The sequence below is a fragment of the Protopterus annectens genome, chromosome 6.part0, assembly GCF_019279795.1.
Source record: "Protopterus annectens isolate FY-2018-M chromosome 6.part0, PAN1.0, whole genome shotgun sequence".
NCBI classification, from domain to species: domain Eukaryota; kingdom Metazoa; phylum Chordata; order Ceratodontiformes; family Protopteridae; genus Protopterus; species Protopterus annectens.
The window spans coordinates 988,959,699-988,975,303 of NC_056737.1; the positions used below are offsets into that span (position 1 = coordinate 988,959,699).

Below are 15,605 nucleotides of genomic sequence, written 5' to 3' on the forward strand. Positions count from 1 at the left end.
CCACTTCAACAGCCTTTCTCAGAGGAGTACCTACCAAAGATATTTTGGAGGCTGCAACTTGGAGTTCAGTGCACACCTTTACCAAGCATTACCACCTGCCTCTTTACTCTAAATCTAGAGCAGGATTTGCCACTGCAGTTCTGCAGGGACTCATAGCCAATTATAACTCTTTATAGACCAGCCACCCAACCTTAGCTTTGGGATTCTACCCAAGTATAATGACTGCAGCAGTGTAACATGATGAACATAGTACAGTTTTGTACTTACCATAAATGTAGATGTGCGAGTGTTCACACTGCTGCAGTCCAGGTTACCCTCTCTCCATTCCCTCTGAGCTAACAGGCCTTATCTATACCTTTCTATCCTATACAACCTTTGTGGTGTATTTGCTTGTGACTGAAGGTATTGTTTTTATTTTATATGTATTGCCTACCTACTTGGGGGCACCTGACATCTGGGACAAGAAAAACTGAAGAACATGGCGTCAGATGCATCTTATATACCCCTGGCGCACTGACGTCAGGGAAGATGTGACAGCAACCAACGCCGGACCAAGACATTGGAACTCTGGCAGGATAACCCAAGTGTGATGACTGCAGCAGTGTGAACACTCGAACATCTACATTTATGGTAGGTGCAAAACTGTACTTTTCCAAAGTTTATTCTTCAGACTTTACTTCAAACAAATGATAAAAACAATAAAAAACAAGAACCATAAAGCGCTTTTCATCTCACTCCTTAGTGAAATATATTTACTGCACACATATTAGTTCCACAAGAAGCCGGATTTTTAAGGAAGTATACAATGGGTTAATTGTTATTTCCTGCTTACCTTGGGGGCGGGTTTGCCTTTTGCTTGGATGAAGTTGATGTGGTTTGAATTTGTATTTACTGTTTGAAACATTCTTGTTTCAACTGTCTGATGAAGTCTCACTAAGGGGTGAGACGAAAAGCGCTTTATGGTTACTATTTTTTGTTGTGTTTATCGTTTGTTGAAGCAAAGTCTGAAGAATAAACTTTGGAAACTAGTACTGTGTGTGTGCCTCGAGCCCTCTTGCCTGCATTCCTGTTTTTGTAGTTACCTGTTCCAGTATTCCACATTTGGATAGATTGTCCATATAGTTATTTATGTGTCTATTGCCCTCTTCTGCTGTTAATATAAATGTGACCCTACTTCAAATTTATTCAACCAGTATTTAGCATCTATAGGCAGTGTAGTCATTACCAAGGTGAATATATAAAGACCCTGTACTAACCCTTGCTGGGCTAAACTATCAGAATACCATTTACCATGACCTGCTGAGCCCTGCCCTTAAGGCAGTTTTCAATCCATTTTACAATATAATAGTTAACACAATTTTCCTTTAACTTATTATTATTATGTGATGTGAAAGAGTGTCAAAAGCCTTGCTTTAGTCAAGGTGTACTATTCCAACTGCTAATCCCATGACCAAAGCTAGACTTATTGGTTCATAAAAAGTCTGTTAAACTAGTAAGAATGTCTCTTCCATTGAAAAAAAACATCTTGGTTAAAATCAAAGTATCTTGTTTTACTTGCTTGTAACAGTAGTTGCAATAAGCACCATTCAAAACATTTTTGCCCAATATGACCATCAAGGTTATTGGCCTATTATTTTGACACAATGTCCTATGCCCCCTTCTTAAATATCATAGTGATAATAGAAGTTTTCAATGACCTGGGTACAAAATTATTTCTAAGCATACTATTAAGCATTCTACTCAAAATAGAGATCAGAAAAGCTTTAACATTATACACAAGAATTCCAGGAATCTCACCAGTACCCATAAATGTGTCTTTCTAACTCTATCTAGAGAATGACTCACCATATCTTCAGTGATTATCAGAGATCCATTAAATATTATGTTAAGGTCTACTTGATGGATTACCTGATCAATTAATAAATCTGAGTAATTAGTAAATGACTCATTAAACTTATTCACTGTATATGCTTGATTGTCAAATCCCCATTAATCTCCAGACTTCTAATATTGTTGTGTGGTAACAGCTACACTGCTTACAGATACTAAATGGGCCCTGATATTGACTACTAACCTGTTTTTTTGATGGGGCCCCACTGTTGTGTTATATCACGAACTGATTATAGTTTGGTTGTTGCAGTGTGTGACTATTTATTCATTTCTCTCCATAAGAAATTTGTAATTATTGTATGGCAATTTTTTAATCGTAAAACTGACGTATAGCTATTAAGGTCAGTTTTAAGCTCAAAATCACAGTGAATGCATTATTTTATAATGTAAATATCTCTGTTATGCATGAGTAAGTTTAATGAATTTTAAATTATTGAGCTACCTATCTGACATGGCATCTTTTTCAGTCCAAAGTTCTCTTTGCCTGCTGCACCATGATTACCTTTTCACTTTTTAAGTTAATTTGTGCTGTTTTCCAAATGTTGCTGTCTCTTTCACACAAGAACGAGCCTTGTCACTATTTATTATATATTTACTATGATGTGCATTGTACTTTGTATGCTTTGATGTTTTGCATTTTCTGTAATGTACAATGCACACAAAGTGCATTAAAAAACATACAGGAACCAAAGGATGGAGCACATGCTTAATTTATTTATTTTTTATTTATTTATTTTACATTTGTTTACCAGGTTAATCCAACTGGATACATATCCATTTTCAGCGGAGACCCGGGGAGAAAAGCTCCACAGTAAAAACAGGACTTGGACTTACATACAGATAAATTCTTGATAAAACAATTAATTAGAGACATAAATTAAACATAGCCATTGCCGGTCTGAGACCCGGGGAGAAAAGCTCCACGTTAAAAATCAAGACTTTGATTTGCATAAAAAAATAAATTCTTGCTAAATTAAATTAATTCTTGATAACATGATAGGACGAGAATGACAATTTAAACAGCATAAGTTAAATAGTCCAGTGATATATAGGAAAGTGAAATTGGGCTACACTAGACAATATTGAGGATTACGATTATAAGCTCAGAGGAGAAGGATGAAGTTTTTATCCCATAAGTCGTTCATAGTAATTATGAGGGGAAGGCAGTCAGAGGAACTAGAGATGTTATAAACATGTTATTATGGGGATCTAGTGGAAAAAGAGAAGGGAGAGAGGGCAATAGGAAACGACAAGAGGGTGTTTGTGGACTTTTAGGATTAGTCCGGTTTAGTACTACTTTTGAACTGGTTGAGAGAGGTAGTTAGTTTTAGGTTATTAGGAAGGGAATTCCATAGTTTTCCAATGGAATTAGCATAGAGAGCATCTCCAACTAAGTTGTTAGATTTGGTAGTTTGTACCAGGACACTATGTGAAGATCGGAGGCAGCTAAGATTGGTGTAGGGGGTTAAAAGTTTGTCCAGTGAGGGAGTATTCTCTGGTCCCTTAATTATTTTGAATGCTTCAGTAAGTTGGCTAAGTTTGAGAAGATTAGGGAGTTCTAACCAGTCAATTTTCTTTAGGTTAATGCAGTGATGGGTACAGTATGGTTCTCCTGTAACGAATTTGGCAATATGGTTATAAGCAATGGAGAGTGTATTAAGCACAGTTTTGTTGAGGAAGGAAAGTACTGGAGAGGCATACAGTAGGGTGGAGAGGAGGTGTAATGCTATGGTTAGTTTGGTATTGGGAGTTAGAAAGTTCTTAATTCTGTACATGGAACCAAGTTTCTTGTTTACTGTCTTTATAGTTTGACTGATGTGCAAGTCAAATTTGAGCATGTGATCTATAATGGCCTAGTAGTTTGGTGTTGGTAACAGGCTCTATGATGGTGCCATTAGTGGACTGAACATGGAAGGTCATATTATTAATGAGTGAAGGGTGTTGCCCTAAGGAAGTGGTTGAGGAGGGGAAAATTAATAGTAACTTGGTTTTGTTGGATTCAGGATAAGTTTCCGTTCTGTGAACCATTTTCAACCAGCAAAGCAGTTTTGGGTGGCTATCTGGAGATTATAGAAACGTCAGAGCAGATTAGTGTGGAGTCATCTGCATATTGAATGCAGGTGGCTTTGGGGATGACTAAATAGAGATCATTTATGAAAACGGAGAAAAGAAGGGGACCAAGTATAGAGCCTTGGGGAACACCTGTGGTGTTAGGTAGTAAGTGAGATAGCTTGCTTTGCCACCGGACTGCTTGTTGTCTACCTGAGAGGTAAGCATTAAACCAGCTTAGGGCTGAGTTGTCAAGGTGAAGGGTTTCGAGGGTGTGGAGCAATAGTTGATGGTTGACCATGTCAAAGGCTTTTGACAAGTCCAGAAAGGTAGCAGAAGTAATTAATTTGTTATTACGGTTACAGTTGACTGAGTCAACAAAGGAGAGGAGGGCGGTAGTTGTACTGTGATGGGGGCGAAAGCCATGTTGAGTTTTGGACAAAAGATTGTTATGGGTAAGATAGTACAGGAGTTGCTTATGAACACACCTTTCCATTATTTTTGCTATTGGGGACAATATAGCTATAGGTCTAAAGTTTGAAATTTCCGTGGAGGAGCCACCCTTGTGAAGTGGGATGACATATGATATTTTCCAAAGAGGAATTGTAGACTCTGTTATAGTTCTGTTTATCAAGATTGAGATAGGGTAGGCTATAACATCTGATGCTATTGTAAGTATTCGGCCAGGAGGCATCGGCCGATAGGCTGGATGGTTTAAGTTTCTTCAGTAGGCTTCTGATATAGGAGGTGGATATTGGTTGAAGGTTAAAGGGTGGAGATTTACCAATAGCATTAGCTATGGAGGAGGAAGAAGAAGGTAACTGACTGGCTAGGGACTGGATGGTTTCAGTGAAAAAGAGTTGAGCATTAGCTATTTCTTCAGGATCTTTACCAGTAAGTTTTGCGGGGGTAGGGGTGGAAAGTTTCCCAGAATGAAGGAGGTTGTTAAAACCTGCCCAAAACTTCTTTGGGTTATTCTGATGTTTGTCCTGGAGGTGACAGTAATAGTTCTTTTTATCCTGGGTGATATCTGATTTTGTAGAATTTCTAAGTTGTTGAAATTTAATGCGATCTAGGGGTGCTTTCGTGGTTCACCACTTATCCCATGCCTTGTCTCTAAGCTTAATTTTTGATTTAGTTTCTTTGGTTAGCCAAGGTGCTGTGCGGATTTTTGATCTGATAAGATGGTTTGGTGCATGAGAGTCCAGTATCTTTAGGAATGTGTCATTGAAGTAACCCACACTCTCGTCTAGGGGAAGTGTTTTTAACATGGACCAGTTACACAATTTGAGTTCATCTAGGAATTGCACTGGGCGAAATTTCTTTTTATTTCTAACAAGTCTATAAATGGGAGGGCTTGTGAACATCAATTTATGCTTCATAATGAAAGTGACAAGGTGGTCACTAAGATCATTGGGAGGTCCCTGTGGTATAATTATGTGTATCTTTATTGGTAAGAATCCAGTCGATGGTGCTTTCTTTTTGCCTAGTATTTCCAATTCTTGTGGGAGATGTAATATTTTGGGAGTAGCCATGTAGGCTGATGGGTAGGGGATTTATCTGGTCAGAGAACTGGGACCAGTCAATGTTGAAATCGCCCAGTATGATGGTTTCTTGGGGGTAGTTCGTGGCTAACCAACTTAGGGTTAGTTCTAAGGTTTCTACATTTTTCCAGGGATGCAAACTACAATGAGATTGATAGTTTTATGGTTATTTAGGCATATTTTTAGGGCAATTAGTTCCATATTGGAGACCTTGGGAGGTTGTAATGGATTCAAAATGATATTCATTGTGTTTCTAAAAATTACAGCTATTCCACCCCCCTTTTTTTTATCCGATCAACCCTCAGTATATTATACCCAGGTGGGAGAATCTCTTCATCCTTTGTGGATGGTTTAAGCCATGTTTCCGATAGACACATAATGTCTGGGAGATGCATGGCTAATAGAGCATGTAGATTATGAACCTTGTTATTTATACTTCTTAGATTAAGATGGAAAATAAGGAGAGAGTTGGAAGATCTAGAAGCTGATTTTGGGGTGGCAGTGTCTAGGTTAATGGTTGGGCCTGGGTTGGGGTGTATATCCCCATCTTTGGCGATACATTTTTTCAGATGGACTATAAGTCTAAGTAATTTGCATAGTATCTTTAGACCAGATTTAGTAGTGGTTATTTTGGGGTATCGTTGAGTTAGGTACACATTTTTAAAGTATGTTGTTGAGGTTGGGTAGTTGGTGGAAGAAATCAGGTAAGAGGGAAGATTTGTGTAGTTGCAGGTGTGACCATTGGGGAAGTGAATACCCAATAGAGTTTGGTTTTCATACCTTGATGAGAAGTAAGGAATAAATAAGAGTATAGCTAAAAGTGGGACAATAAGGTTCATTACTTTACACATGGTTATGTAAAAAAGGGAGGCTAATAAAGTGGGGGGAGTTAGGAAAGACTGTTAAGGTATTGGTTGATGGCTGGGATTGAGGGAGGAGATGTATTGCATTACAGGAGGGCTGTGATTGGTTCAGAGTTTTAGTGGGATGGGTTAGTTGACCTGATAAATGTAGAGATAGTAGGGGCGGGTGGGATATGGGGGCAGGGTGGGGCACGGAGCGAGCCCGAGCGAAGCGAGGGCAAAGCGGAGCGGGGATGCACCCGTCAGGAGTTTGCCAGGTCTTAAGGCCTGTTGCATGTGCGAAGCGGAGCGGGGATGCACCCGTCAGGAGTTTGCCAGGTCTTAAGGCCTGTTGCATGTAAGTATGGAGACTGCTATTAAGTAATAGTATTTTCTTTGTGCTTGAGACCTGCTACAGTGATAGTTGGCAAGTTAGGTAAAGTTTATGGCCAGCTTCTTGAATACACAGGCTAGTATACAAATAAAGTACAGGGACTTGAGACTATAAAAGTTTAGTATGCTGTTTTGGGAAAGGCTACCAGGTTAGATGAGAGGTACTGTTATGTCACCTGCCAGCGAGACGCTTTTCAGAAAAATAAACTGTAACAGGGTATATTTTTTACCCTAATTTCCTTGGGGATAATTTATAGAGATATTGATAGCAGGAACCAGGCTGTGCATTCGCACCGAGATAATGGTCCTTCAGCGTCACCGCTTATAGTCAGGGAGCCACGCGGTAAAGTTTTAGAGGGGGACTACCTGTGGAAAAGGAGAGGAATAGACAGATATTTAGTGTGGTAGTAGTATTTTCCCTCCGACTAGGAAAACCTTAATGCATTGGAATCTAATTTAAACAGTGAGACGTAATCTACTAGTCGCTTGTTTAACAGAAGGATTAATAACTAGGCTCACACAAGCTAAAAATAAGTTCATATACCCACAGCAAATTTGTTTTGGAAATCAACATGCAGTTCTAACATATATAAGGCGCCAACATTGCTTGTCTGCTGGGGCGCTTAAAAGATTAGGCTACATGTGTATTTTAACGCCATGTACTTTGCCACATTACCAGAAATAGTAACAAATTAATACGTTCCTCAGACCTACGACTCAGTACATTTAGACATGTATTTTCCACAGTTAGTTAGGTAAACCAGTGACTAATCTTACAAACATTGAAAGTAGTCAGACTACGTTGCAATTAGACAGTACGACTGAAAGCTCAATGCACTTGTACAAAAATAACCACGGTGACTAAGAAACATTTACATTTTACCAGTGATATAGGTCTAATATCTCTACCATGGATACATATACATAGATGTTTGCATACATTCACACATGCATGCACACACATAAATATATGAATATTAGACAGACAGCATACCTCTCAACCTCTTAGAGCAAGAAATCTGGACAAAGCCAAAAATACTAGGTGGACAAAGTCCCAAAATAGGGACACTTTTAAGTACTGCTCTTACAAACTTAGAAAATAGATAGAAATACAAGATGTTCTTCGTCTTCCCTTGCTGCAGTCCTGACAATTGGGTATAGTCCGCGTCCCAGTCGGCCCGAATACCAGAGTATAAGGCTGACGTCGGTCATGGCGCCTTAGACTGACGTCAGTACGTCAGGGTACTAATGCGCATGCCCGACGTCATTTCCTCAGTCTTTTTTGCCGCATGGTCCGATGCAGAAGCAATTTTGCGAGTGCAGGTTGGCGTTCTGAGATTTTCCGAAACCGGAGTTTCAGACCGAATACAGAGTTGGCTAAGTAACCCGTTGGGAACATTTTGGTTTTTCTTGCCTCAGTATTTAACCGGATGTCAGAAAAAGTGAATAACTGTATTTCTTGTGGGAAGCAGATACGCATAGGGATTATCATACATTGTGTATACCTTGTTTAGGGCCTGAGCACGGCGTTGTTGGTTGCGCTCTTGTGCTAGATTTAACAAGCGCACTATTAAGAGGAGGCTTGATTGTGCTAGGTTAGTGTTTGGGAAGCGTTGCAATTATACTATGCCGTCGGATGCTCCGGCCTGCTTCATCTAAGAAGCGCAAGGACAAAACAGTGAAGTCTAGGGTGAGGAACCGGCAGTCCCGGACGTCGGTCCTTTAGAAGGCTCAGGGAGCCAGAGGTTTTGCCAGGAGTCTCTATGGAGTCTCAGGCAGATACTTTACTGTTACAGGATGTGCCTCTCAGGAGGTAGGCCAGGCTGAGGGCTTCTCAGGTAACTGTTCTTCCCTCTCTTCCCAAGGTAGTTAGGGCCTCTCCTTCTGTTGCCAAAGCTTCTTTTAGAGGAAGGCCAAGTTCAGCTTCTGTAGGGGCTTCTCCTAGCATTTCGGCTCTGTGCCTAAGAAACATATGCTTAAAATGGCAGAAGATTTGATTACTCTGATTAGAGGTTCTATGCCCCACCTGATAAGAGGCCTAGGGTGGAACAGGAGTTTGATAGTTTTGAACAGTGTTCACAGGCTTCAGAGTCTTCTGTGGAAGACTTGCAAGAGTTTCCTACTTATTCTGATTCTGATGTGGATGATTCCACTCCTTCAGCTTCTCCTCCTGAGGATTTTTCATTTTCAGAGACTCTTCACACCATGAGGGAGCACTTTAAATGGGAAGGCCAAGATTACTCTGACTCCAGAAAAGGCTTAGGGAATTCTTGTTTTGCCCCAGCATAGGCCCTTAGCTATTCCTCCTGTGTTGAATGTGGTGGAGGATGTTTTGCAGAGGCTTCTCTGAACCCTGATTCCTTGCCTCCTGCTCCTGTTAAGCCTGATAGGTATTATAGGGTGCCAAGCTCATAAGTATTTGTTTAAGAGTCCCAGGGCGGACCCAGAAACTGTTTCTCAGGGGCCTAAAGGTGTTAAAGCTTCTGTGGTTAAAAATCCTGTACCCTCTGATAAAGAGGCAAGGGCTTTGGATAGGTTTTTTTTTTTTTTTTTTTTGCGGGGGGAAAAAACATTGGTTTGTCTCAATGGAGGCCTAAGGGGGTTTTTTCTTCCAACATGCTTTAGTCAATTTTTAGGTTAGAAAATTTTTTCCTGTTTCCCTAGCTTTGAAAAAAAGCAAAAAGGCAAAAGTGGCCCTTTGGAAATTTTTGGGGTTTTCAGAGAATTAGGTTCACTTCAATTTCCCAAAGGGCTAAAAGGAATGCCAGACCTCCCAAAATCAATGGGCAGCAAAAAGACAAATTTCGCCCTCATGACTAGAGCTATTCAAAAGTACCACAGAACAAGGACAAGTTTTACTCAAGCTCTTCCTGTCCCAGAAGGACAGGCGGAGGCCCATTGACTTTCAATTCTAAACTTACCTGGAATTCAAATTCAAAATGTTGACATTACAGCAGCTTCTACCCATGCTGGGCAAGAACTGGCTTGTTACTCTGGACCTCAAAGAGGCATACCTGCATGTCCCTATCAGACAAAATTGCAGAAGATACCTCAGATTCAAAGCTGGTTCAATGCACTACCAATTCTCTGCACTGCCCTTTGGCTTTTCTACTGCACCCAGGGTCTTCACAAAGTGCCTGGCACCAGTAGTTGCTTTTTGCAGACAAAAAGGAATTCAAATATATCCATACCTGGATGACTGCCTCATTCAAGCAGAGACAAAGGACATCCTTTTACAGCATCTGGCATTTGTAAAGAGGTCGCTAACTTCTCTAGGGTAGACAGTAAATGAAAAGAAGTCAAAACTAGTGCCCTCACAACAGAGTATATTCCTGGGTGCCAGCTTAAATACAATGGCCCAGATGGCTTACCTCACGCCAGACAAACAGATTCAACTAACTCAATATTTTCAATTACTGGCAAAAAAGTCCCATCTCCCTGCAAGAAAAATTCTGCAGGCCCTGAGATTCATGGCATCCTGCATACTACTAATACCATATGCCAGACTGCATATGAGGAAACTATAATGGTACCTAAAAACTGTTTGGACTCAGCACTGTCACAGTTTAGAAGCAATAATACCAATGATTCCCTGCCTAAAACAGGAGTTTTGATGGTGGGCACAGGCATGTCACCTAAACAAGGGTCAGCCTTTCACCCTACCCACAGCCAGGCAGACTCTAACAACAGATGCTTCGGATTATGCCTGGGGAGCACACATGGCAGGAAAATGCATTCAGGGCAAGTGGACCACAGACCAGATGCATCTTCACATCAATCAAAAAGAGATGTTGGCTGTTCAAAATGCCCTAACAGCTTTCAAGGACCTTCTGCATCCAGGACAATTATTATTAAAGACAGACAACACCACAGTAATGTGGTACATAAACAAGCAAGGGGGCACTCATTCTTACCCCCTATGCAGGCAAGCCATGACCTTGTGGAACACAGCTCTAATGTACCAAGTTCACCTGCAAGCACAATTCCTGCCAGGAAAGAAAAATACTCTGGCAGACGATCTAAGCAGAAATATCATGGATCCTCCGAATAGAAATTGAATCCACAAATCTTCAGCATGGTAATGCAAAAATGGGGATGCCCAGACATAGATCTTTTTGCCTCCCCACTGAATTGCCAACTACAAAAATTCTGCACAAGGACTTATCACAAACAAGCATGGAAAGTGGATGCTCTTTTGTTCAGCTGGAAAAACCTAAAAGTTTATGCCTTCCCGCCTCTGCCTCTCCTTTCAAAGGTACTCCTAAAAGCCAGACAAGAGAAACCACAGATGATCCTGATTGCTCCAGACTGGCCACGCCAGCACTGGTACCCTATCTTAAGGAACCTAGCTCAAGGCCCACCATGGATTTTGCCTCAAATTCCACACCTTCTGACTCAACAAAACAATCAGATCCTGCACGGTCAGCTCAAAACCCTAAACCTGGCTGCATGGCAGATTTATTAGTCAAACAGGCAACACCTCTCTCTAAAGCCGTTATGGATGTCATTTTGGAGGCCAGGAGGCCTAGCACCAGGAAAGCTTACTCAGAAAAATGGAAGAGATTCTGCGCCTGGAACCAGGCTCAAAACCTTGACCCTCTTGTTCCAAACATTCCTCAGATTTTGCAATACTTAACTGAGATGTTGGACGGAGGCCTATCCTTCTCATCAATTAAGATCCACGCCTCTGCCATTTCAGCACATTACAACACGGATCCTCCTTTATTCTCTCATCCCTTGCTAAAGCAATACCTCAGAGGGGCTAAAAACATAAGACCACCCCAGAGAGCACCAACACAAACTTGGGACCTCAATTTTGTTTTGGAAAAACTGACCCTGCCACCTTTTGAGCCAGCCAATACAGCCGATCTAAAATTTTTATCATGGAAAACAGCTCTGCTCCTGGCAGTAACTTCAGCATGAAGAGTCTCAGAGCTACAGGCATTAATGGCAGTGGAACCTAATTTTTCATCAGGACAGGGTTTCTTTAAGGACAAACCCTACCTTTATGCCAAAGGTGGTATCTAGTGTGGCTCTTAACCAAACCATCCATTTGCCAACTTTTTATCCAAACCCCCAGAATAAAGGGGAGAAACTTCTGCATTCTTTGGACATACACAGGCAGCTATGCTTCTACTTGGACAAAACAAAAGCTTTCAGGAAAACTGAGCAACTGTTTGTAGCATATGCTGCAGGATCACAGGGCAAGGCTATCTCAAAGCAGACTATATCCAAATGGATAGGACACTGTATTCGTTACTGCTACACACAGCATGGAAATCAGTCCCAAATACCATTAGGCCACATTCCACCAGGGCAACAGCCACTTCAACAGCCTTTCTCAGAGGAGTACCTACCAAGGAAATTTTGGAGGCTGCAACTTGGAGTTCAGTGCACACCTTTACCAAGCATTACCACCTGCCTCTTTACTCTAAATCCAGAGCAGGATTTGCCACTGCAGTTCTGCAGGGCCTCATAGCCAATCCTAACTCTTTATAGACCAGCCACCCAACCTTAGCTTTGGGATTCTACCCAAGTGTAATGACTGCAGCAGTGTAACATGATGAACATAGTACAGTTTTGTACCTACCATAAATGTAGATGTTCGAGTGTTCACACTGCTGCAGTCCAGGTTACCCTCCCTCCATCCCCTCTGAACTAGCAGGCCTTATCTATACCTTTCTATCCTATACAACCTTTGTGGTGTATTTGCTTGTGACTGAAGGTATTGTTTTTATTTTATATGTATTGCCTACCTACTTGGGGGCACCTGACATCTGGGGCAAGAAAAACTGAAGAAAATGGCGTCAGATGCATCTTATATACCCCTGGCGCACTGACGTCAGGGAATATGCGACAGCAACCAACGCCGGACCAAGACTTTGGAACTCTGGCAGGATAACCCAAGTGTGATGACTGCAGCAGTGTGAACACTCGAACATCTACATTTATGGTAGGTGCAAAACTGTACTTTTCCAAAGTTTATTCTTCAGACTTTACTTCAAACAAATGATAAAAACAATAAAAAACAAGAACCATAAAGCGCTTTTCGTCTCACTCCTTAGTGAAATATATTTACTGCACACATATTAGTTCCACAAGAAGCCGGATTTTTAAGGAAGTATACAATGGGTTAATTGTTATTTCCTGCTTACCTTGGGGGCGGGTTTGCCTTTTGCTTGGAGGAAGTTGATGTGGTTTGAATTTGTATTTACTGTTTGAAACATTCTTGTTTCAACTGTCTGATGAAGTCTCACTAAGGGGTGAGACGAAAAGCGCTTTATGGTTACTATTTTTTGTTGTGTTTGTCGTTTGTTGAAGCAAAGTCTGAAGAATAAACTTTGGAAACTAGTACTGTGCCTCAAGCCCTCTTGCCTGCATTCCTGTTTTTGTAGTTACCTGTTCCAGTATTCCACATTTGGATAGATTGTCCATATAGTTATTTATGTGTCTATTGCCCTCTTCTGCTGTTAATATAAATGTGACCCTACTTCAAATTTATTCAACCAGTATTTAGCATCTATAGGTAGTGTAGTCATTACCAAGGTGAATATATAAAGACCCTGTACTAACCCTTGCTGGGCTAAACTATCAGAATACCATTTACCATGACCTGCTGAGCCCTGCCCTTAAGCCAGTTTTCAATCCATTTTATAATATAATAGTTAACACAATTTTCCTTTAACTTATTATTATTATGTGATGTGAAAGAGTGTCAAAAGCCTTGCTTTAGTAAAGGTGTACTATTCCAACTGCTAATCCCATGACCAAAGCTAGACTTATTGGTTCATAAAAAGTCTGTTAAACTAGTAAGAATGTCTCTTCCATTGAAAAAAAACATCTTGGTTAAAATCAAAGTATCTTGTTTTACTTGCTTGTAACTGTAGTTGCAATAAGCACCATTCAAAACATTTTTGCCCAATATGACCATCAAGGTTATTGGCCTATTATTTTGACACAATGTCCTATGCCCCCTTCTTAAATATCATAGTGATAATAGAAGTTTTCAATGACCTGGGTACAAAATTATTTTTAAGCATTTCTAAAAAATTAAAAAACATTCTACAAATGACTAGTGGTGTTTTTGAGCAAAGTCTGAAGAATAAACTTTGGAAACTAGTACTGTGCCTCAGCCCTCTTGCCTCATTTTTTTTTTCTTTTTTTTTTTTTTTTTTTTTTTTCTATTTCTTTTTTTTTTTTTTTTTTTTTTTTAGATTTTTATTTTGGAGTACAGCAAAGAATTTGGAGATTTCGAGCCTAATTTGAGTGTGGCTCTTCAATATCTTACTGATTATTGGACAAAGGTTTGTCTTCTCTTCCATAAAGATTCATGCTGCAGCAATTTCAGCTCACTATGATTGTGACCCACCTTGTTTTCATCCCTTGCTAAAGCAATACCTCAGAGGGGCTAAAACATAAGACCACCCCAGAGAGCACCAACACAAACTTGGGACCTCAATTTTGTTTTGGAAAACTGACCCTGCCACCTTTTGAGCCAGCCAATACAGCTAATCAAAAAATTTTATCATAGAAAACTGCTCTGCTCCTGGCAGTAACTTCAGCATGAAGAGTCTCCGAGCTATGGGCATTAATGGCAGTGGAACCTTTAATTTTTCATCAGGACAGGGTTTCTTTAAGAACAAACCCTACCTTTATACCAAAGGTGATATCTAGTGTGGCTCTAAACCAAACCATCCATTTGCCAACTTTTTATCCAAACCCCCAAAATAAAGGGGAGAAACTTCTGCATTTTTTGGACATACACAGGCAACTATGCTTCTACTTGGACAAAACAAAAGCTATCAGGAAAACTGAGCAACTGTTTGTAACATATGCTGCAGGATCACAGGGCAAGGCTATCTCAAAGCAGACTATATCCAAATGGATAGGACACTGTATTCATTACTGCTACACACAGCATGGGAAATCAGTCCCAAATAGCATTAGGCCACATTCCACCAGGGCTACAGCCACTTCAGCGGCCTTTCTCAGAGGAGTACCTACCAAGGAAATTTTATAGGCTGCAACTTGGAGCTCAGTGCACACCTTTACGAAGCATTACCACCTGCCTCTTTACTTTAAATCCAGAGCAGGATTTGCCACTGCAGTTCTGCAGGGTCTCATAGCCAATCCTAACTCTTTATAGACCAGCCACCCAACCTTAGCTTTGGGATTCTGCCCAAGTGTGATGACTGCAGCAGTGTAACATGATGAACATAATACAGTTTTGTACCTACCATAAATGTAGATGTTCGAGTGTTCACACTGCTGCAGTCCAGGTTACCCTCCCTCCATCCCCTCTGAACTAGCAGGCCTTATCTATACCTTTCTATCCTATACAACCTTTGTGGTGTATTTGCTTGTGACTGAAGGTATTGTTTTTATTTTATATGTATTGCCTACCTACTTGGGGGCACCTGACATCTGGGGCAAGAAAAACTGAAGAAAATGGCGTCAGATGCATCTTATATACCCCTGGCGCACTGGCGTCAGGGAATATGCGACAACAAAGCGCCCGGACCAAGACTTTGGAACTCTGGCAGGATAACCCAAGTGTGATGACTGCAGCAGTGTGAACACTCGAACATCTACATTTATGGTAGGTGCAAACTGTACTTTTCAAAGTTTATTCTTCAGACTTTACTTCAAACAAATGATAAAACAATAAAAACAAGAACCATAAAGCTTTTACACTCCTTAGTGAAATATATTTACTGCACACATATTAGTTCCACAAGAAGCGGATTTTTTAAGGAAGTATACAATGGGTTAATTGTTATTTCCTGCTTACCTTGGGGCGGTTTGCCCTTTGAATTTGTATTTACTGTTTGAAACATTCTTGTTTCAACTTTGTCTGAAGTCTCACTAAGAGGGTGAGGGAAAAGCT

General features: G+C 40.6%; 1 protein-coding gene across 1 annotated transcript in view; it reads left to right on the top strand.

Moving 5' to 3' along the window:
• Window positions 1-15,605, top strand: part of LTBP2 (latent transforming growth factor beta binding protein 2) — a 3,457,946-nt gene that overhangs the window by 2,070,855 nt on the left and 1,371,486 nt on the right. The gene's annotated exons all lie outside the window — the stretch shown is intronic.